General features: G+C 34.3%; 1 pseudogene; it reads right to left on the bottom strand.

The window, feature by feature from the left end:
- Nucleotides 1–859: 859 nt before the first annotated feature.
- On the bottom strand, nucleotides 860–1,714 carry LOC105860008 (large ribosomal subunit protein eL6 pseudogene; annotated as a pseudogene).
- Nucleotides 1,715–22,627: the final 20,913 nt, after the last annotated feature.

Genomic DNA, 22,627 nt, shown 5'->3' with positions numbered 1-22,627 from the left:
AATCAAAATATATAACCACAGCACACTGTTCCCCACTCTCTTTTCTTATTGACCAGTTCACATAGTTTTGATGTGTACAAAGCCTAGATACTGGAAGCAATGTGGAATGAAACAACTCTAGAGTGTTACGGAATTAAGTCCCTAGGACAACATTCATTAATCTCTTCGTGTGTTTAAGCCTCCTTATTTCTCATCTGGAAAAAGAAAATAATGAATATTTCATCTAGGTAATTGTGGGACTCAAGCAAGAGGGGACAATGTGATGGTGTTTCATAAATCACAGGAGACAGAAGGCAGTTATGATGGGAGGTAAGTGTGAGGCAGTGTTGCACAGGGATTAGGACAGTGCGTGCAGGAGCTAGACAGACCTGTATCATAACCCTGAGTCATCCACCTCTTGACTGTGTCACCTTAGGAAAGTTTTTCTCTATGCCTCAATGATCTAATCTTTAAAATGGACATAATAATATACACAGGTACTTCACAGAAGTGTTGGGAGGTCTTAATGAAATACTATATGTCAAGCCATTAGGAGTGTCTCAAGTATCTATCACTATTAGGAAACAGGAGAATATTTAACTTCTTAAATACAAATATGTGACATATCTCTGTGCTGCTGGAAAAAGCAATGACACATCTTGTGAGCAGCAATGAGTAGTCAGTTGGTTCATTTTAAGAGAGGTGATTCTTTTTGAGAGAAACATTTTAACCTAAGAAGTAGAAGTCGTAAAAGGTGAAAGTTCACCAAATAGCAGCCAACACCTTGAAGGAAAGGGTGGTTTTTCCATATTATTTGGTAATTTGGAAAAGACTATTTTTTTTAATCTTTCAGTTATTTAATTAGGTTCTTTGCAAAAATTTAGAATACCAATCTGTGAGGATAAATTCCATTTGTCAGGGCAAACAGAGATGGCAGATAGCCCTGGAGCTGAGGAATTGCCTTGATTTTTGGTAAAATTTGGGAGTCCACAGCTTTCTGATCCACTTTGCACTGTTCTGTAATCTTATATTTTCTGTGTCGAAGATCTCACCCTCCTGGTGTCTGGCTTCCGCAGCTTCTTCTTGAAGTAAGCATCAGTGAGATGCTTAGGGATTTTCACATTGCTGATGCAATTTTTGTGGAGGTAGCGATAACAAATTTCTAGTGTGTCCATTGCAGAGGAACTTGATTAAGGGACAGAGGTCCGGTCACAAGTAACAAGCCACTGCCCAGTTGCTTCAGGAAAACCACCCTCTTGCCTCTGTGGTATCTGGTGAGGATGATGAGGATGGTCCCGGGAATGATGCTAGCTCACGGTCTTCTCACGTGTTGGCTGAAGGGTTTTTTGCCGTGGCTCAAAAGCTTTCGAGGCACATCTTCGGCTGGAGAGTATCTAGGCATTTTGCAAAATTTAACCACACGAGAGCCACCATTCTTGTCACCACCAACTGGTTTTGTAACAGCGGCAAGGACCTTCTTCTTTTTCTTTTCAACCTTGGGTTTAGCCACTGAGTATTTCCTCTTGTACGTGGCCTTCCTAGAGTGCATGGCAGATTGGGAATATCTGCTGATTCCTCTGATGAAAACAAGATTTCGGCTACAGTGTGGCTTCCTCTTCTTAACCTTTTTAGCCTTGAGGTTAGCCTTTTTCACTTTGCCACTGACATTAGCCTTCTTGGCTTCAGGTTTCTTCTCTTTAGTATCCAGCTTCTTCTCAACTTTTTCACCCATCATCTCGCAAGATGGGAAAGAGCGGAAAAGACTATTATTGGCTTGCTCTCCCCAACAACTGCAACATGATGATATTGCTGATAGCTATCTATGAATTATAAAAAAATAATTTGTATATTATACTTCTTTGCATTTTCCCTGCCATCACCCAATTTCAAGTTCTGATTACTTCATTCCAGGATGACTGTGCTATCTTTGTTGCTATTCTCTCCCCACTAATCAAGACTGCAAATGGTCATAACATCAATATTACTAAAATAACTTTTTTTTACCATGAGATTCCCTAGGACAGAGAGTGAGTTCCACCATGTGTCTCATTACAATCAGGACACACTACAATCCCATCTACACCTGCCTGAATAGTCCTGTCTCCTCTTTCATCAGAGGACCTCTTACTTCCTGCAGGTGATCTCCACCTGCCATGAGCATCCTTTAGCCCCCTTACCCCTTTTCCACATTTAATCAAATACCATACATTCTTTAAAAACCCTGTTTCAGTTTGACACTTTTCTTAAATTCTCCCCTAACCTCTCCAGTGCCTTTGTGATCTCTCCTTCCTCTCATTCCCCACAGTACTTATTATCTACCTTTCCTCTGGCACTTGATCAGATTTTTTTTGGTTTGTTCTTTATATTTTGGCCTAACCTCTTCAACTAGAGATAATAAACATTTATAAAATTTTTTATTTATTTATTTTTATTTAAGCATATTATGGGGATACAAATGTTTAGTTTCTGTATGTTGCCCTTGCCCCATCCAGGTCAGAAATTCAAGCATGTCCATCCCCCACACAGTGAGCACTGCACCCATTATGTGTGAATATCCCCATTCCCTCTCCCCCTCTCACCTGCTTAACACCCGATGAAGGTTATTCCTATATGTGCACTTAAGTGTTGAAATCGTCACTGACGTAGCAATGCCTGGTGGATCCTATATACTCAAAATATATTCGTAAATATATCTAAGTTTTGAAATCATAGCTTTGGCATTGTTGACATTCCATCTATATTACATTTTCAAAGAAATAGAATTCTGTCTCTACCCACACTAAAATTAACCTATGTATGCTAAATAAGGGCATGAATAACAGACACTATGCTTTCAGATTCAGATGTCAACTCTTATTTTGGGGTAACCAAATGAGAAAATGCTCTAACATTTCTAAAATTTTAGTACATACTTCATTTTCTCGAGTACAAGAAAAGGTCTGTTACTCTAAAATTTCTAACTGTGAAATCCCCCTCTTTGCCTTTCAGCTCAAGTTTTATTTGAATGATTATGTTATCTCCCATACATTTAACCTAAGAATAACACAGCATCATAGAAGCAAGATGTGGACAAAAGTAAACTTAAGATCTATTATAAAAAGCATGGTTTATAGTAAAATCACAGAATTAGAAATTCTTAGTTCCTAAGATCGGTCTTGTTTGATCAGTAACTTCTTCCATTTCTTCAAGTATAAAAATGGTTTCAACCATGATCTTAAATATTTCACTTCAAATTTTTCTCTACTTCTATTAGACGAATTCTAAAGGGAATAATTATGGGGCTTTCTTCTTACACTTTGTAGAAAATTAGTTTTAAACTCAACATTTATTCAGTTTCCACATTGTTCTCTGGAATTTCTAACATCAAATAAAATGCAGGCTTTCAAAGATCTATCAGTCTGAAAAGGATGCAAGTTAAACGAGATTAGAGAATATATTGAGTTAAAGAGAGAGAGAGAAGGGGGCAAAAAACCCCAAAGTTTGTGTAGACCAAAACTCTCCTAATATTAATACTATATAACATTGCATCTGCAGAACTCCAGTTTATGTTCATAGTGGCGATAAACGTTCTTACCATTCTCTAGTGCTTCTTGAGACACTGCTATGGAATCAGACTGACTGAAACATAGGATCCTGTGCCCTCTAAAGACATCCCCCACCTCTACCACTGCACCCCTCGAGAATTTATAGTTTTAAAAAGGCCTGATTTATCCAGAAAGTACAGATGTGGCTCTCTAGCCCTCTCACTTTGAAATTCCCAGAAGTGGGGAGAAAAAACAACCTTCAAACAACCTTTCTAGGAGTTCAATAAAATCTTATGTTCATGTCTAGACATTTCCAGAAGTTTCATGAAACAGGGTTATGATTCTGGAGCAGAAATCATAGCAGTAAGACAGGGCAGAACTTTCATGCTGGTGAGATTAGAAGAGTCTTTTTACAGACCTGGCCCCCAGACAGAGAAGAGAACGTCCTTCCCTCCTCCTCTGACTTCCCTTTCTTGTGCCGACAGGGCAGCAGGAGCACAAAAGCCTGCTGGGCACCAACAGAGCCCAAATAAAGAGATTTTTTATTCATAAGAGGAGGAGGACATTTGAAGGGTATATAGCCTTCAGGGTATATAGCCTTTATAAACCTCCATAAACCACTGAAAGGTTTATGTCGCTGCTTTTTAGTAGCATCCAAGAATCAGATTGCTGGCCTTTGTTTCTGGTTGGAATTAATTTTCACTGCTGGTGAAATCTAGAAACTCATCATTTTTTAAAAAAAGAACGACACCCCTAAGAAATTCCTCTGCAACAGAAAATGAGACTTGCCAGATCAGCACAACAGTGGGAGGGCAGTATTTTAAGGAATATATGTGCATTCTTTCTTCTATCTACTAATCCCTTGAACCACTGTTTCACAGCAGTAGGGGCTTCAGCTGTAGCCAGGGTGAGCAAATGATCAACAGTTGACGTTATATGGTGAGCACATTCATATCCCAGGCACAGGTCTAATGCAAATCCTTCTCCGGTATTAAGTCGTTCACCTTCACCAGGTAACAAGAACAGAACTAGTAAGTGGCAGAGCCAGAACTCAAATCCAGGCAGTTTTCCTCCAAAGACCATGCTTTCTAATTCTGACCATGTCTTTCACCAGCTAAACTTTTTAGGACCCCTTTCCCTCTCTCTGAAAGTTCTGTTGAGATTGTAGGAAGCTGACAGAAATGAGGAATAAAGTTGACAATCTAGCAATAACCATCTCCCATGGATGATTTCAGCCTGTTTCTGTAAGAAGCACTAAAGATGAGGAAAACAGTGAGAAATCTAACTGATGACCTGGAAAACCAGCTCAGATTGGGAAATGTCAGGTCAGTGGTGCTTCCTGAAGGAATGGAGATGAAAGCAAATAGGGTTCTCCCCACACCCCCTCTCGTTTTTATTATTTATTTTATAAAATGAAAGGAAGGGACAGCAGATGATCTTCAATTTTCTGAAATAAGCCATGCTTCATTGTACATCCTGCAAAGCCAACGCACTAATCCTCTGCATCGTCTATGCAAAAACCGCAATCCTTACAGAAAGGAAATAAATAGCAAGAAGCCCTTAGACTGTAGCTAGTATTTGGCAAAGATATTTGTAACACGAGTACATCAGAGATGCTAATTCATATTACACTAGGCTATGAACCTGAAAATTCTCATTAAAAAATAGCATTTCCTGAAGTACCACCAGGATATATTGACTGTCAGAGTGCCACTTCCGGATTGTCTACTGAAACCCAAGAAAAGTATTTATTATGCTGCTACAGTCAAGTCTTTTTTTTTTTCACGGTATAATGAAAATACATTTGTCTGCCATGGCAGCCTTGATTCTTTCCCATTATATTTGTTCATATAATCACCAATCTGCCAAATTTAATAGCTTGCTAGTCACTACAAGAACGTATTCTGAATTTAAGTTGGAAGAGGGATAAATTGGTTGTATATGTTTCAGGAAAATGAACACATATATGTGCAAATATCAAGAAGGATTTTGTGATGCTTATACATTTTGCAATTTGATGTAAGAACTTGCTATTTCCAGTATAATTTAAAATAATAATGGCTAGCTTTTACTGAGCATTCTCCGTGTACCAGGCACTGTTCTAAGTGTTCAGTTATTAACACATTTAATTCTCTAACCCTATAGAGTCAGTAATATAATTCCTACCATTTTATAGACACAAACTGAAGGCTACTCGGTAGGTAAGTGGCACATCTAAGATTCATACTCAAGCAGTCTGCCTCTAAAGTGGAGTTCTTCAACCTCAGCACTATTAACATTTTGGACCAGATAATTCTTTACTGTGGGGGCTGTCTTGTACAATGTAGGATGTTTAGCAGCATCCCTGGCCTCTACACTCCAGCTGCCAAGAGAACCCCTCACTGTAATAAAAAATGCTTCCAGACATTGCCAAACTTCCCCCTGGGGCATAAAAATGCCACCATTGAGAACCACTGGTCAAGAATATATCATTCTCAAATGAGACAATATCTCCCTCAAGATGGAAAAATTTGGTTCTGGGGGGGATGCAAAAAAAATTCTACTCTTTAATTATGAAGCACAGATACACACATATACATATGTGCAGTGCATAAACCAATATACAGTATATTTGTAGTAATAGAATCTCATGGGAGGAACTAGAAAAAAATGTCTTCAAAGGGTCCTTAAGAGAGAAATAAGTAAAAGATTGAGAAACACTGGACTAGAGCTTGTACTCTTAAATTCTGTGCTATACTGCATAGTAACAGGCCAGTGTGCAAGTCCAAACTCTGGGATGAATGCTTATTTGAATGACTTCCCCAGAAATGATCAAGGAGATCCTCTCTCTGATTTCCTCATAGAATGAGACAATTTCCTTCATATTCTTGAGCATCATGATTGCCTTATTAGCCTTATGCAATGAAAAACTTGGTGCTTGGACATTTGGGTTCAACAAAACACTTCAGACTATTTCAAACATATTCATTCAAGCAAAAACTACAAAACTATATTTTCCAAGAGCAATTTTTCTTAAACTTTTTAATCCTGGGTGTATTTCAAAGGAAATTTATCCATATGGTTCTCATTCATTTACTCTTAATTCATCAAGATGGTGTTTTGTAAAAACCAGTTGACAACCAAGGAGCTGCATGTATGTTTTTTAAAACCTGAACCAGGAAGTTAGGCTTGCTTGGGTTAAGCAGAATTTAAAATCCTTTAAGTTTTTCAATACTTGGGTAAATGTAATTTTCCCTCTTTATTTATCATTAATTTGGAGTCTACCTTTTTGATGTAATATGTTTTATAATAGCAAAAACAAGAGAGTGAAAAACTACACTTCACTAAAAGAGAGACTTTAAAAACTGGAACATAAGAACAAGGATGTGGCCAGAAAATTGTATGTTTGCATATTTGCTTCTGTAATCTGATTTTCACTAGGTTTTACTTAGTAATATAAGAATTACATACCTTTTTAGAAAGTGCAGTTGTACATGTCAAGTATTTCTCTGTTTGAGATACATGATGTATTTGTAGGAGACTTGCTAGAAGTTCCTTCCACTTCTTTCTCCATCCCTATTTCTACACACAATTTTTAACTTTGTAGCACTCTTTCTTGTCTTTGAACATAGCCCCACTCATCATCATCACTAGAATTAAATGGTGGGATTCATTAAGGCTAAATATGAATGAAAGAAACAAAAATCAAACAAGAATCTTTAAATGGTACTTTTTCAAAAATGGAAAAAATCCTAATAATCATATGAAACCTCAAAGGACCCTCAATAATAAAATCCATCTTCAGAAAAAAAAAATAAAGCTGAAGGCCTCACACTTCCTGATTTCAAAGCATATTACAAAACTACAGTAATCAAAACAGTATGTTACTGGTATAAAGACAGACATGTAGACTAATGGAACAGAATACAGAGCTCAAAGTTAAACTCTCACATATATTGTCAAATGATTTTTGACAAATGTGTCAACAGCCACACAGTGGGGAAAGGATAGTCTCTTCAACAAATGGTGGTAGGAAAATCATATATCTATATGCAGAAAAATGAAATTGGACCTTTATCTTACACCTTACAGAAAAATAAGCTTAAAATGGATTAAAAACTTAAGACCAGAAACCAAAAACTCCTAGAAGAAAACGTAGGCAAAAATTTCCATGACATAGGTCTTGACAATGATTTTTTGGATATGATACCAAAAACTCAGGCAACAGAAGCAAAACAAGTGGAACTACATCCAACTAAATATTTTCTTCATTCCAAAGAAAATAGTGAAATGAAAAGACAATTCATGGACTGTGAGAAAATATTTGCAAACCATATATATGATAAGTGCTTAGTATCCAGAATATATAAAGAAAACCTACAATTCAACGACAAGAAAACCAAACAATCCAACTAAAAATGGCCAAAGGACTTGAATAGACATGGCCAAAAAGCATAGGAAAAGATGTTCAACATCATCAATCAGTATGGAAATACAAATCAAAACCACAATGAGATATTACCTCACACCTGTTAGGATTGTCATTGTTAAAACAACAACAACAAAACACACATTCAAGGAATTACAAAATACAGGGGAAAGTCTTAATAACAGGCTGGATCATGCAGAAGAAAGAATCTCAGAGCTCAAAGATAATACCTATGACACAAAGGAAATGAAAGAACACAGAAACAACAGGCATGGACAAATCATAAAAGAAATGTGGGATTATGTAAAAAGGCCAAACATAAGAATAATATGCATCCCTGAGGGTGAAGAAGAAAATAAACAAGGGCTGGATAATATACTTAGAATAATTGAACAAAATTTCCCTGGCCTAACTAGAAATCTAGATATCCAGGTACAAGAATCACAGGACTCCTGGGAGACTCAGTGTGTAAAGGCAATCACTATGCCACATAGTTACTCGGCTGGCCAGGGTAACATGAAAGAGGCACTCTTATGAGCACTAAGGTGAAAACAGCAGGTAACCTACAAAGGAAAACCAATCAGACTAACTGCAGACTTCCCAACTGAAACCTTAACAAGCTAACTGGGTAAAATGTTCATCCAAAATTTTCTTTTGAAGAAGTGTTTTGAAAAAAAGATAGTTTTTGAAATGCTTGGGGTTTTTTGCCACACATCATATATAGACTTAGTTTTACCTTGCAAAGAAACTGAGACAGAAGTCATTTTGATTTGACATAATATTTGCATGAGTGCCCAAAGCCAGTAACTCTTTGTAGCAAAGAAAATCTGCTATGACCCAAATGAAGTATAAAACCTCTGCCAAGTCAATAGTATCAGTTGATTCATCCAAAGCAACTGAATAATATATATATTCCTTTTGAAGTACTGCATGAAGTTGTTCTCTTAAGTTGAAGGCTAATTCATGCTACTGATCAGTTATGGTTCTCCTTGAAAGAGACAGTTGTTTGTCCTTTGAAATGTTACCTGGGTCTAAGATCCTACAATTTTGACAATGCATTCTTTCACAATTTCTATGTCACTGAATGGTTTCCCTTTTTTCTCGAGTATATAAGCTACATTGTAAGTTGCTTCAGTGGTATTATTTCCAGGTCTCATTGCTCCTTGAAAGAATTGTCTTTGCTTTTGCTTTTCATCTTTTAATTTCTGCAATACAACCTTTTGCACCTCACCCTCTAATCTAAAATATTTGTGGCCCTTATCAGTGTTATAATGCTAGTGAACATTGAATTTCTTTAATATTGATATCACAGTATCACAAAGCAAGCAAATCATCTTATCTTTAGTAAAAACAAGGTAATATTACAATTCCCAATCCTCATTAAAAAATACATTTTCTTCCTTCAGTGTTCTCTTAGTCTTCTTTGACATCATGAGCTGTTAAGCAGACAAAATTAAAAAATACTGCCTAACTGTGCAACTATTCACAAATTCCACCTCCAACAGAAACACAGTGCACCATTGTCAAAAGCTGACACCAGTCTGGCATACTTGACCCCCATAAACTCTCACCAACCAGCCTTGGCATTCATGGCACCAGCAAGGCTAGAAAAATTAGAACTAAATCATGAGTGTAGCAGCTGTCAGTTTAGCCTTTATGGCTTTACTAATGTTCTGATTGTGCCAGTTAATCTGGGAAGATTATTTTGTTGAAATTTATTTTATCCTTTGGTGATTTAAACATGTTCATTGCAAAAATAAAATAAAAATATGATAAACAAAAATGTATTAATAAAAATAAATGGATTTGTTCTGTAAAATTTGGATTCAATCAAAAGGCCACACTTAAGGACCTGGAAGGCCACGTGTGGCCTTAAGGCCACAGGTTCCCCACCCCTGTGATAAGTGAACTAATCCAGTCACAGAAAAGACAAACATGGCACAATTCACTTATACGAGGTATCTAAAATAGTCAAACTCTTATAAATAAAAAGTAGAATGATGGCTGCCAAGGCCTGAGGGGAAAGAGAAAAAGATAATTTTTTCAATGGAGACAGAGTTTCAGTTTTTCAAGATGAAAAAGTTATAGAGATCTTTTGCAAAACAATGTGCCTATAGTTAACACTACTATAGTGTGCATTTAAAAATGGTTAAGACGGTAAATTTTATGTCATGTGGTTTTGATCGTAATATGCCTTATCTCAGTGGGTGCTCACTAGAATGTGTCTAGGTAAAGATCTTTTTTAAACTACTCAGAATACATTGTTTTTCAATCTGTAGACCTATGTCTTTCTTTCAGTATAGTATAAACAATTCTTGGCTAGTCCTTCAAATATTGCCTCATCCAAAATCTTTTCAGGATTTCCTTCTGAAACTCTTATTAGAAAAATATGACTTCTCATTCTCTTTGTTACCTACATTAGTGTTTCATTCAGATTTTGATGACCTTTATCTTTCTGTGCTGAATTCTGGGTGATTCCTTTGCAGATTTACCCTTTAATTCTGTAACATTTTAATCTACTCTTCAATGTACCCACTATGCTTTAAATGTTAGTTACTTTTCTTTTTCCTTTCTGAAAGATTTATTTTTGTATTATTTTCATGCCATCCAATTTTGCAGTTACATTTTCAGCCCTTGTTTGATCTCTTTAATCACTTTACACATTATAATTTCATTTTATGACATCTCAAAATTTGTCCCATTTACTCTAGTTCTTAGGATCATAATCTGCTGACTCTCCTTTGTGGGTAGTTTATTTCCATGTATAATGTTGGTAAATTCTTTCCTGTGTACTCAGATGCAACAGTTTTTTGGTATGTTTTCTGTATCATTTCATTTTGCTTTTTCTGTTGAAGTTTCTTGTGTCATAGGTTTTATATGTGTCTCTGCTCTTACCTAATGTTCTTAAAAGCCTTGAATGAGTTTTTATTTTGTTTCATTCAAAGTTTCTAATCTTAAAGAACAGGATGTCACAGAGAAAGCGTACATTTAGAAACCACATTCATGCACTTCTGAGACTGACTTTTCATAGGTGACTATTTTTGGCCCCTGTTCATGAAGTAAACAGATTCTTCCTCGCTATTCCCTCTATAGAAGAGAACATTTTCCTCATTCCTCTGCCTCAAGTGGGCAGGACGTGATTCCAGCTTTACACAGGGAGTAACTTTGTATACCAATTACAAAGTTTCACCAGCCCAGCCTCAAAGCTGCATCTCCCAGGCTCAGCTCCCAGCCCGGAGATCCTAAAAATCTAAAAATCCTAAATGTTCATGGGGCACTGTGGCATCAGCTTCTGTTTACCACCACACTGGATTTGAGTTACTTTTAATACAACTGGGAATTTTTCTGGCTTTTTATTAAGTATAATATATATATAGATAGACATATATATTATAAACACACACACATATATATAATATATTATATAATATATTAATATATATTATATTATATATATTATATAATATAATATATAATATATAATAATATATTATATATTATAATATATAATATATATAATATAATATATATATGTGTGCGTGGCTAGCTAAATATTCTAAAATTTCTGTATTTCTAGAGTAGAAAATCCATTTTGCATTAACTTTATCTTCCAGGTTTTTTAAATTAAACCTGACATGTCTCTCTGTAATTGTGAAAACTGAGACAGAAGATTATTAAATGACTTGTCCACGGTTAGTGGCAAAATTTGATTTTGGATACCACAGTCCTTCTCTGTTTTGCCCACATACTATAAGTTGAGTTATACTTCTTACAATATGCCAAGATGAGAGTGGATACGATCTTATCCATGAATATTTCTTAATTCAGGCTATATAGACTTCAGAATGTACAGGGAAAGACAGAAAATGCTTCTCTGAGAAACCAAATTTTTATTTTTTATGTTAAAAATATTTACTAATTAGTATTTATTTGCATATATAAAAACATTTATGCATGTACATATATTAATAAATATTATATGTGCGTGAAATATATAATTAATATTTGAGTGCTAACCACATGCCAAACACTTTTCTAGTTGCTTAACCTGTATAATTTCTGTAACCTGTATAATTTCTTAACCTGTATAATTCTGTAACCTGTATAATTTCTTAACCTGTATAATTTCATGTAATTCTTGCATTGATCTGTGGTAACATAAGTATAATTTGGAAGAAAAATAATTTCTTCTGCATTAATGTAGTTGTAAAATGACATAAAACCTAGTTTTTTTCTCCAAGTCTTGAGTTAATATGGCCCAGAAAAAGAGAGCTTCATAAGACTGTCAAACATAAGTCATAAAAATAGAAAGGTCATAGGAAGAAAACCCATCATATCACAAAAAAAGAAAAGCCAGTTTTTTCAATACCCATTCAGCTTTGGCTTTTAGTGTAGAAAAGGGGGCAAGATTTGGTCTGCCTCCAGTGTGCTTTTGCACTTATTTAACCAGTCAAAAGAAAAATCTATGCTTTTTAGCTCAAATGTGTTTCCCCAAAGCTGCTGGGATTTCTGGAAATTTGAATTATCTTAAAAATAGCTCTAGATATCTAAGCAATAATGTTTATCTTCTGCTAATATTTATATCCTGCCTTCTTCATTTGAAAGTGTTTAACTTACAGGACTACATGACTTCACAATGTTATTTTTATTAAGCCAAATTCTAAGAATTATGGAAGCTATTACTTGAGAGTGTTTGAAAAGCTTTGGGGAGTGGCCATGCTTCTAAATGTCCTTGCTGACTACCAAGGAGCTTGTGCAATGGAAGAATATTTTTCACTATAGAGTACATAGAATAATATTAACTGTAAAATCTAATACTTCCGTTACTTTCCTTAGGCATCAGAATTACAATCATGTATAAAAGCTTAAGGTTTGGAATACTGTATAAGAATAACAACAGAATAATTATTCATTGATATTTATTAAATATGCATACATGAACATATACACCCCTCCCCATCTAATTTTTTTCCAGTAAAAGACTTAAAAATAGTAGTCTTTCTTATCACCATTTATTAACTTCTTACCATTTGCCAGGAAATTTACCTTCTTACTGTATGTATTTTACCTTCTGACTGTATGTCAGGTACTTTTTAAATTCCATAACTATAAAAGGCTGGATAAATACATTTTCACATGAGAAGTGGGTGTTACAGAAAAAATTATGAGTTCATCTAAGGCCACCTGGCTTACAAGTGCTAGAATCAGGATTTGAACCTAATCTGACATTAAAGACACATTATGATACATAATGTTAATAAATCAGATAAATTGAGTACACATATTTTGTGATTTCATCGTGATATATGATATAATATTTTATGAAAACCTTATAAACTGCATAGAGTCAATAGCACAGCTAGGCAGAGATAAAACTTCATAAGTGATCACAACCAAACAGTCCTCATTCATTTGTTATAGTGTACAGTTATTGAGCATGTACCATATCCCAGACTCTCTTATAGGCTGGCAACATAGGAAGAAACAAAGAGAAAAAATGATCCTTATTCTCATAGAGATATTATCAGAGGGACATAGCTAACACACAAAAAAAGCATTAGGAAATAAATGGTGATAGGAAAGACTACTATTTTTAAGTCTTTTACTGGAAAAAAATTAGATGGGGAGGGGTGTATATGTTCATGTATGCATATTTAATAAATATCAATGAATAATGATTCTGTTGTTATTCTTGTACAGTATTCCAAACCTTAAGCTTTTATACATGATTGTAATTCTGATGCCTAAGGAAAGTAAATGATGCAGTATATAACAAAATGGTAAGTGTTTTGGAAGTAAATGAAGCATAAATGGGGGTTAAGAAGCACCAAGGGCTGAGCACAATAGGTCATTGTTTTTACAAGAATGTATAAAAAGGTCTTGCTGAGAAGGTGACATTTGAGCAAAAGCCTGATGGCCATGAGGGAAAGAAAGAGCTATGTGCATCAGGACAATTTTAAGAATAGACTCAACAATTTGGATGAAATCACTGATGACCTGTTGTCCATCTATGTAGCAAGTATTAAAGTGAGAGAAATTCCTGGTATATCATTAGGAATATAGATAAAATTAGGATATAAAGTATCTCAGTATTTGACTTATGTACCAGATTTGATTCAATAGACTTTATAATGAGTATACATACAGCTCTTGATGTGGATAAGAAAGCTAATAATTATGTACATATAAAAACACAGTTTAACAGTAACACATTTGGAAAATAATAACTGTAACCTACTAAATTCCAACTAGTTGACACTGAGATATGATAGCCACAAAAGGAAAAAAAAGGCTAATTGCTTATGAGGCATCATTAACAAAGGTGATATCCAGCAGCATCAGATTATACTTATATTCCTTGGACTCGTGCTTTAAGGGACATGCAAACTGAAGGATATTCATTCACAGAAAAATGATAAAAAATGGTAAATTACAAATATCATTTTGTAATGTCTTTACATTTAGATTTCCACACAGCCACATTCCAAGAGGAGAAGCTCCTTCCAAAAAATATACTGGGTTACTAATGACAAAACTACTATCCTTATAGAGCTTAGAATTATTTAGAATGATAGATACCAGTAGATTGATTCAATCTTAAACTGGCAAACAGTTCATGTGAGCATACAAGAATTCCAACTTGGTTTTTGGTAAGAACGTCTTTATCAAGCTTCATAGATCAAGATAACCACAGAAGGGGACACTAAGTGTAGAATGAGTAAGTGGAATTAATTGTTGCTGGAGAAAATCTGGAGATTATTTGGAGAGTAATCATAATATCAGACAAAGTTGGTTGATTGATACAATTGTCAGTTGCTTGAATTCCACTAAATACATAGGCCTTTGACAACAATGATCCTTCCTTAGGAAGGTTCAGGAACTGAGAGATGATAGCAGTATTAATTTGGGGAAATACAAACAATGATTTACAATCCAGTTCTCTTAGGGAGATGGTTAAAAACTATCTTTTTTTTCAAGATATGAAACTTGTCAGAAAGGCAAGCCATTTTTATGCAATTTCAGCATTCTCAACATCTCTGGATTTCTCACTAAAAATCTGTTTATCAGTAGCTATCAACACAGAGTTAGTTAATTTTACACTAAAATTCTACTTTGTGAAATTTGAAACTAGTCAACTTCTTGTTCTATAGACAAATTTTGGGCAACCTATATATAAAAAGACTCTTCTGTAACAGTTCTAACAGGCTTTACCTTTATCTGACTCTAAAACCCATACTGCTTCCCACTCTAAGACAGCAGATCTAAAAGCGGTCACTTCAGAATAAAATAAATCTATCTAATATCTCATATTTAGAAGGCAGGCAATTCTATAATGCTACTGCCATAACTTTCTGCTCTCCATTGTTGACTGGAAAATAATAGATAAGACAATAAAATATATTAAAGATAAAAATTAGATTAAAATAAAAGAGTAATCAAGATAAAATACAAAATAGAATATGATAAATCCCATTTCCTACTCTTAGTAGCTATGTAACCTTGGGTAAGGAATACAATCTCTATGTCGATTTCCTCATTTGAGCAATGAAAATAATAATACCTACCACAAGGGACTACTGTGAAAATAGATAAAATAATTCATATGAAGTCTTTAGATAGTCTTTACAAATAGTAAACAATCAGTAAATATTAGTAAACATTTTCACTATTACAATTTTTAAATATTTTTTAAAATATTACAAATCTTGTGGAAAAAATGGAAATGTAACAAATAGGCAAATAAAGCATAAGGTAATTAAAGCCAGAAAAAGAAAAAATAGTTTTAAAAATAAAAAAAATACTAAGATAAAAGCAAACATGAAGAAAGCTGAGATAAATTAAGAGACAGAAGCTAAAAGATTTAAAGTTAAGCTAAAATTATGGAAAACCCCTTTTAAAATGCAAAAATGTAAGATTAAAATTGCAAAAAGCTAAAAGTAGATTGAAAGAAGCAAAAGTACTATTCTTGTATTTTAAACATTTCTTTAGAGCTCTTTGAGCTGGGATTTCTCCCACCACTTGAGGTCTCTCTTTCAAGTGATAACAATGACTTGAACTTACATGTTCAAAATTCTTCAAAGAATAATAATAATAGCTATTAAGTTCTTACTATATGACAGGTAGTATTCCAAATATACATTTATTATTATCTCTCCTAATTTTTATCACAACACCATGATGTACTATTAACATTTCTGTTTTACAGATAGGGAAACCGAGGAAGTGAAGGGACTTGCCCAAGGTTAGACCTCTAGCACAAGGCAGAATTAGAATGTCAAGAGTCAAGTTGAACATAAAGGAAAAAGAAACATGGGGATATAGAAATGCTGCAAACTAGAAATTCAAAAGATAGAAACAGGTGATGAAGGAGAAACTTTGAAATCTATGTGATTTATCAGCTAAACACCCTTATCATCACTTCAAGAAACCTGCTGTGAAGATCAGTGTGAGTTTTCAAGAGCTTAACTCAGATTTGTGGTTTGGGTTTGATCTGATGTAGGTTGGGATGAATGAGAATGTTCAGAATTGGTCTTTCAATAATTATAAGACAAGTCTGCAAGACCTGTTATGTGGGGTCACATAAAGAGGAATGAAGATTGTCAAAACATAACCACGTATTAAACCATGATATTTGCATGCATTTTCTACCTCTCCCTTTTTCTTAATCTATATTTTGGGGTGAATAAAATTATACAAGTAAACATTATGTATTCTATGATTTCATGAATAATTTACAGGAAATCCTTTTGCTGTATATTAAGCTCTAAACAAAGGGGAAAAAAGAAGGTCAAGGAGAGGGGAAGTTGCAGAATTTCTTTCTTTCCTTTCTGGAATAAATCATAGGCAGAAATTGCAAAGATAGGTAGAAAGAGTCTTGTCAAAGCATTCTTGTATGTCTTCAAGCCCGTTGTCCCACTTTGTGTAACATTAAAGAAAAATGACAACAATAACAACAGTAATTGTTTTCACATTTGGCAAACAAGTGTAAAAAAATAATGTTCAAATTATAATGTAAGATATTGCCTTCTAGGAACCAGTTGTTCCTCCATTAATCAAGTAAGCTTTGTATCATCATGGAATTAGAATGTTTTGGGTAGAGTAAATTGTATCTTTAAGCAAGATTATATTCTTTACTTTGTCAAGAGTTAACTTTTAGAAAGGAATTTGCCTTGCCTTAATCAATATAGGTTCATGCAATTAATAAATTAGAAAAAAAGAATAGTGTTTCTTCTCCTTACCTCTTCTTTATAATTATGTCTTATTTGTTTTTTGAAGTCAGTATTTGAAAGACAAAATCAAAGGAAAGATAACAAGAACATTTGATTCTTGGATCTGTCATGTAAATGAACCTTTTCCAAGACCACAACATACTGTCTATTATTGTAATTAGGGCTTGGAAAGCTAATTCAGAGAAAAACATCAAACTTAACCTTTTCCTGAACTGAACTGAACCTTTTGGGGTTCAGAGAAATTCAGTTCACTTCTTCTCGGAGCCTTGAAAAAATGTGCTGTTTTTAATTACAATGACTATCAGAAATAGTTCGTTGTCATCATTCTATATTAACCAGGCATGTGTCAGACTAGCAGAGTTCAATGCAATACTTCATGCTTTTTGCCTTTTGACCTCCATAATTTCCTTCATGCTTAGTGTATATTAGTGACTCATTGACACAACAATAGGATTTATAAATATAATAGTAACAATAAGATATAAAAGATTAGGAACTTAAAAATGTGTTGTTTTTATAATTTAGGAAAAATGAGCTTACAAACCAACCAGAGTTCCAAAATCCTCATAATAGTTGACGTGCTTCCCTGCTCTCCAGTGTAGTTGGGTGGGTGGAGGCAGGCTCACAGGGTAACTGTTTACTTTTGACTGTGTGATTCTAATGGCTTTTATGTACAGTTTGGGATCATACTACTAGGGCCACATTCCAAAGTTTTTTGTTGGTGGTGGTTTTTTTATTCAAAATAGTCACACTTCTGAAATCCTTCCTATGACTTCAACTTTTTCCTGACCATTTCTCCCATATTTTCTCTCATATAAAAATTGGTGTTTCATCCTACCTAATCTTTAATTGATCCATTTGTCTAACTTATTAATAATGAAGACTTTTACTAAGAATTTTATACACAGTTCCTCATTTAATTTCACAGGTAGGTATTTTCCCCCTTGTGGAAAAGAATTTGGAGATATCTCAAAGAGCTAAAAATAGAAATACCATTCGACCCAGCAATAGCATTATTAGGCTTCTACCCAAAAGAGCATAAGACATTCTATTATAAAGACATCTGCACCCGAATGTTTATGGCAGCACAATTCACTATTGCAAGGATGTGGAAACAACGCAAATGTCTGTCAATTCATGAGTGGATTATTAAAATTTGGTATATGTTTACAATGGAATATTACTCAACTCTAAGAAACGACAGTGAGATAGCACCGCTTATATTATCCTGGATTGAGCTTATGCCCATTATCCAAAGGGAGGTGAAACAAGATCAAAATAATGGGCTCCACATATACTCGCCATCAAATTGGTACTGATTGATTAATATTATGGTGCTCAAAGTGTGGTGGTATTCACCAGGGATTCAGGGGTTGGAGGGATAGTCCCACATCTGAAGGATGTGGTGAACATTGTGGATAGGAAGGGTATACCCCTAACCCTTGCTACGGAGAAGCAAAAATATAAAACGTAACCAAAATGAAGACAAAAAGAAAAACAAACATTTTTGGGGTGGGGGGCAGGTGGGAGGGGGGAGGGGTATATCCATACATAGTGAGCGTGATGCACACCGTCTGGGGGATGGACACGCTTGAAGCTCTGACTTGAGGGGAGAGGGGGAAAAACCTAAGATTACATATAGGTAACCTTAATGTTTGTACCCCCATAATATGCTGAAATAAAAAAAAGAAAAGAAAACAAAAAAGAAATGGGGATACTTTGGCTCAAAGAGGTAATTTAAGTTGATCAGCAAAGCACTCCATTTGTCTTAGGTCTAAGTATAAAGTTCATGTTCTTAATCGCCACAATATAAGTCCTGCATCTTCTTTACTTTCTTCTCTGTTCATCTTAGATGTCACAATTAATCAGTTCACCAACACAGTCTATAATATCCTCAAATTTCTTGAAATTTCTTCAGTTTCTTGATTTTTTGGAGGCCCCATATTACACTGCTTTCAAATCCCACATCAATACATTTGTTTTCTCTTCTTTCATTCCTTGCTTCTGAAAAATGTTAGAGGAAATTAATTTTCTATTCTCAAAGTGTATATTACAAAAATTTTATTTCAAACCAGTTAGAATCTTCTATGTGCACAGGAACATAAAGTTTCTTTCTTCCTCTAAATTTCAAAATAAAGGACATAAAAATTTCTTAACCCAGCTTCAGGGACTCCTGAACTTATCAAGTTATGAACAAAAACTTGGGTTTATGTTCCTATTTTTGGAGAATAGGACAATAATATTTAGTAGATTGTCCAAAGGAGCCTGTGATTCAAAAAAGGTTATGCAAAATTGACCTAAATCTTTACTTTTTTTAACCTCCTTGTTTGTCTCAGGAACATATCAACTACTCCCAAATTTAGAATTATTAATTACATCTTCTTTGTAAATTAAAGCTTGTTATTATTATGAAATGCTTATTTTTAACTTTAGTAATGCTTCTTGTTTTGAAGCCTTTTTTGATATAATGCAGATATACCAGCTTTCTTTGGTTAGTGCTTGTGTGATACAACTTTTTCCATTCTACTGTATTCAACTTATAGTTAAAGTATATCTCGTGTAAGTAGTATAGAATTGAGTCTTGAATTTTTGACAATCTCACAGTCTTTGTCTCCAACTAAAGTATTCACATAATTACTAAAATGTCTAGGCTGAAATCTGCCACTTACTTATTTTGTTTGTCCCATCTGTTCCCCCACATCCCCTACCCATCTTGCATTCTTTGGGAGTATATATTTTATTATTCTAATTTTCTTTTCTACCAGTTTATTAGACATGCTTTTACAATTCTTCTTGGGTTATCATGGAGATTTCAGCATGTATTTTTAACTTACTGAAGTCAATATAAAGCACTACTTTCTCATTTCTCAGACAATGCAAGGACCTTAAAATAATTTCTCTCTCTTCCAACTTTCATACTGTTGTTTTCTTGAAGCTCCCCAGACATTATTTTTTATTGAAATTTAGTCACCTATTTCCTTTTTTCAATGTTCTTTAAGCCTTCCTAATTCTCTGAGGAGTTTTTGGGATCATTTTTTCTGCTTGAACATACCTTTTAGTACCTCTATAATTCAGTTGTCTGAATTCTCGGTTTTTATTGTGTAAAAATCCCTTTATTTTACATTCATTTTTGAGGCATATTTTTACATAGGATTCTATGTTAACAATTCTATGTTGAAAATTACATCCTCTTCAGCCCTTTAAAACTATCATTCCATTTTTTACTGGCTTCCATTATTCATGTTGAGAAGTCAATCAGTGCTATTTTGAAGATATTATGTCTTTTTTTCCTCTATATCGGTATTTAACTTTTTTTCTTTGTCTTTAGTTTTCAACAATGTTACCATGAAGGTGTGGTTTTCCAAAAAGTCATCAAGCATGGATTCAGGAAGTACAATGACTGCCAAGTAGAGCAAATACAAAGAAAACCATTTCATCAATTGGGTAGCTTGGCCAGCTTGTTTTGAGAAGGGGTTTTGTTCTGAATCCCTAGAGTAGCATTGTCAAAAGTACTATGAACTTCTTTCAACATTAACCCTGCCATCTGCACTTCTCATTCTTTCATGATTCTTATATTTATTTCTGTACTTTATCTTCTACTCAGACTAATAGCATTCAAATATCTCCCATAGGAAAAATACTCTAAAATCCTACCTCCACTAAAAATTAGTGCCTCTCCACTAATTTCTCCTTTACAACAATCATCCTACATTTAAATAGCTAGATTTTGTAAATACAAATTAATCCCCATAGCTACCATGTTTTTATAAATTTTCCTAATCATTTTATTTTAAGGTTATATGAATTTCTTCTTATAAAACTTTTCTATTAAGTCTTTCTCCATAATTGCCAAGCCAATTGCCTTATTTCAGTCTATAATCAAGTGTACTTATCTGCATAATTTAGTCCTATTGATCTATCTCTCATCCATCCCTTTGTTCTATGATTCTGCCTTTTCTTATTTCTCTTATTAACTCTCTAAATATCGTTTCTAAATATGGTTTGCCATCTCCTTTTTGAAGATCTATTCCTAAAAGTTTGGTTTTTTTAATGGTTCTTTCCTCAGTCACCTTCACTTTTTACTATATACTTCTCCTCTAAATAGCTCCAACTTCACATGTACCTCTTAAATGAATACAATTTTTATCTGCTGTTCAATTGTCCCTTCTGAGTTGCAAGTCTAAAATTTCCAACTGACTCATGAAAGCTTCAGTTGTAGCATCAGCTACCTCAATCTTAAAAAGTCTTAAATAGAACATAATTTCCTCTGTTCCCCCTACCAAACTAATCATATTTATCTTGCTGGAAATGTCCCACATCTCATTTGATAACATAAAACATCAAGTCCCCAAGTTTGGACTCATCGTTGATTTCTATCTTTTCTTTATTTTCACTCTGTCAGATCCTGCTTCTTTCCAATATTAAACTCTTAAAATCATATTGTGATCTCTTTTCCTACCTTCATAGCTCTAACAGAAAAAAAAATGGTGGCTTACATTTAGTGAATATTTATAGAGTTTCAAGTACACTAAAAATATGACCTCATTTAATCCTCATAACAAACCAATGAGGTAGATGTTCTCATCCCCACTACAAAGATGGGCAAATTAAGACTGAAAGAGATTAAGTAACCTACTAAGGCCACATAGTTAAAAAATACAACAGTTGGGTTTTGAATATAAGGAATTTGGGCTGTTAGAAAAACTATGCTTTGCGATTTGCTTTTTGCAATAGTTTCATAAAGGTTATCTATCTCCATGCAACCCTTACCAATCATACCTCCAAATTCATACTAGAATTATCTTCCTGAAGATAGGTCTGATCATATCCCTCCCTTGCTTAAAATTTTCTTTGATGGCTATCCATTGCTCTCAGGATAAAATAACACTCTAACACCATAAAATCTTCTCTGGTTTAGTTCTTTCTGCCAATGTACCCCATAAACATCCACACCAATGTTCTTTCTTATCTCCTAATCAGAACTTTTATTTATTTCTACTCACCTGTACCCTTACCCCTTTTCTCTACCTGACTTCCTAATTATGTGTCTCTGTTTAAATTCTGATTCCTCCATGAACATCTCTTCCTATTTCCCTCATATCTCTCAAAATATTATTAATGCAGTATCACCATGTTTTATATTATTTATTAAATTAATAGTTAATATTAATAATTTGTCCATACATGTCTGTTAAATGCCATCCCCACACAGTGCTACATTAAGAGAACATTACTTTTTTTCTTTTAAATTTATACATTCACTAATGAGCAATGAATATATGCCAATGAGAATTCAGAAAATACGTATTGTGTACTCGGGGCCAGTAAACGTTACTAGACCACACTGGAAATGTCGTATTTGATCCCACAACGGTTGAATGTGTTCTTCACCTTGTGCATTTTATCACACTGGGACCTCTCTTTATGCCACCTGCTATATGTTCTTGTGGAAAGTTTTGATCCATCATGGTTGACAAAAGCCGTGC

Source organism: Microcebus murinus, chromosome 23, assembly GCF_040939455.1.
Source record: "Microcebus murinus isolate Inina chromosome 23, M.murinus_Inina_mat1.0, whole genome shotgun sequence".
NCBI lineage: Eukaryota > Metazoa > Chordata > Mammalia > Primates > Cheirogaleidae > Microcebus > Microcebus murinus.
Note: the sequence above shows the minus strand (reverse complement) of the source record. Positions and strands in the feature narration are given on the sequence as shown.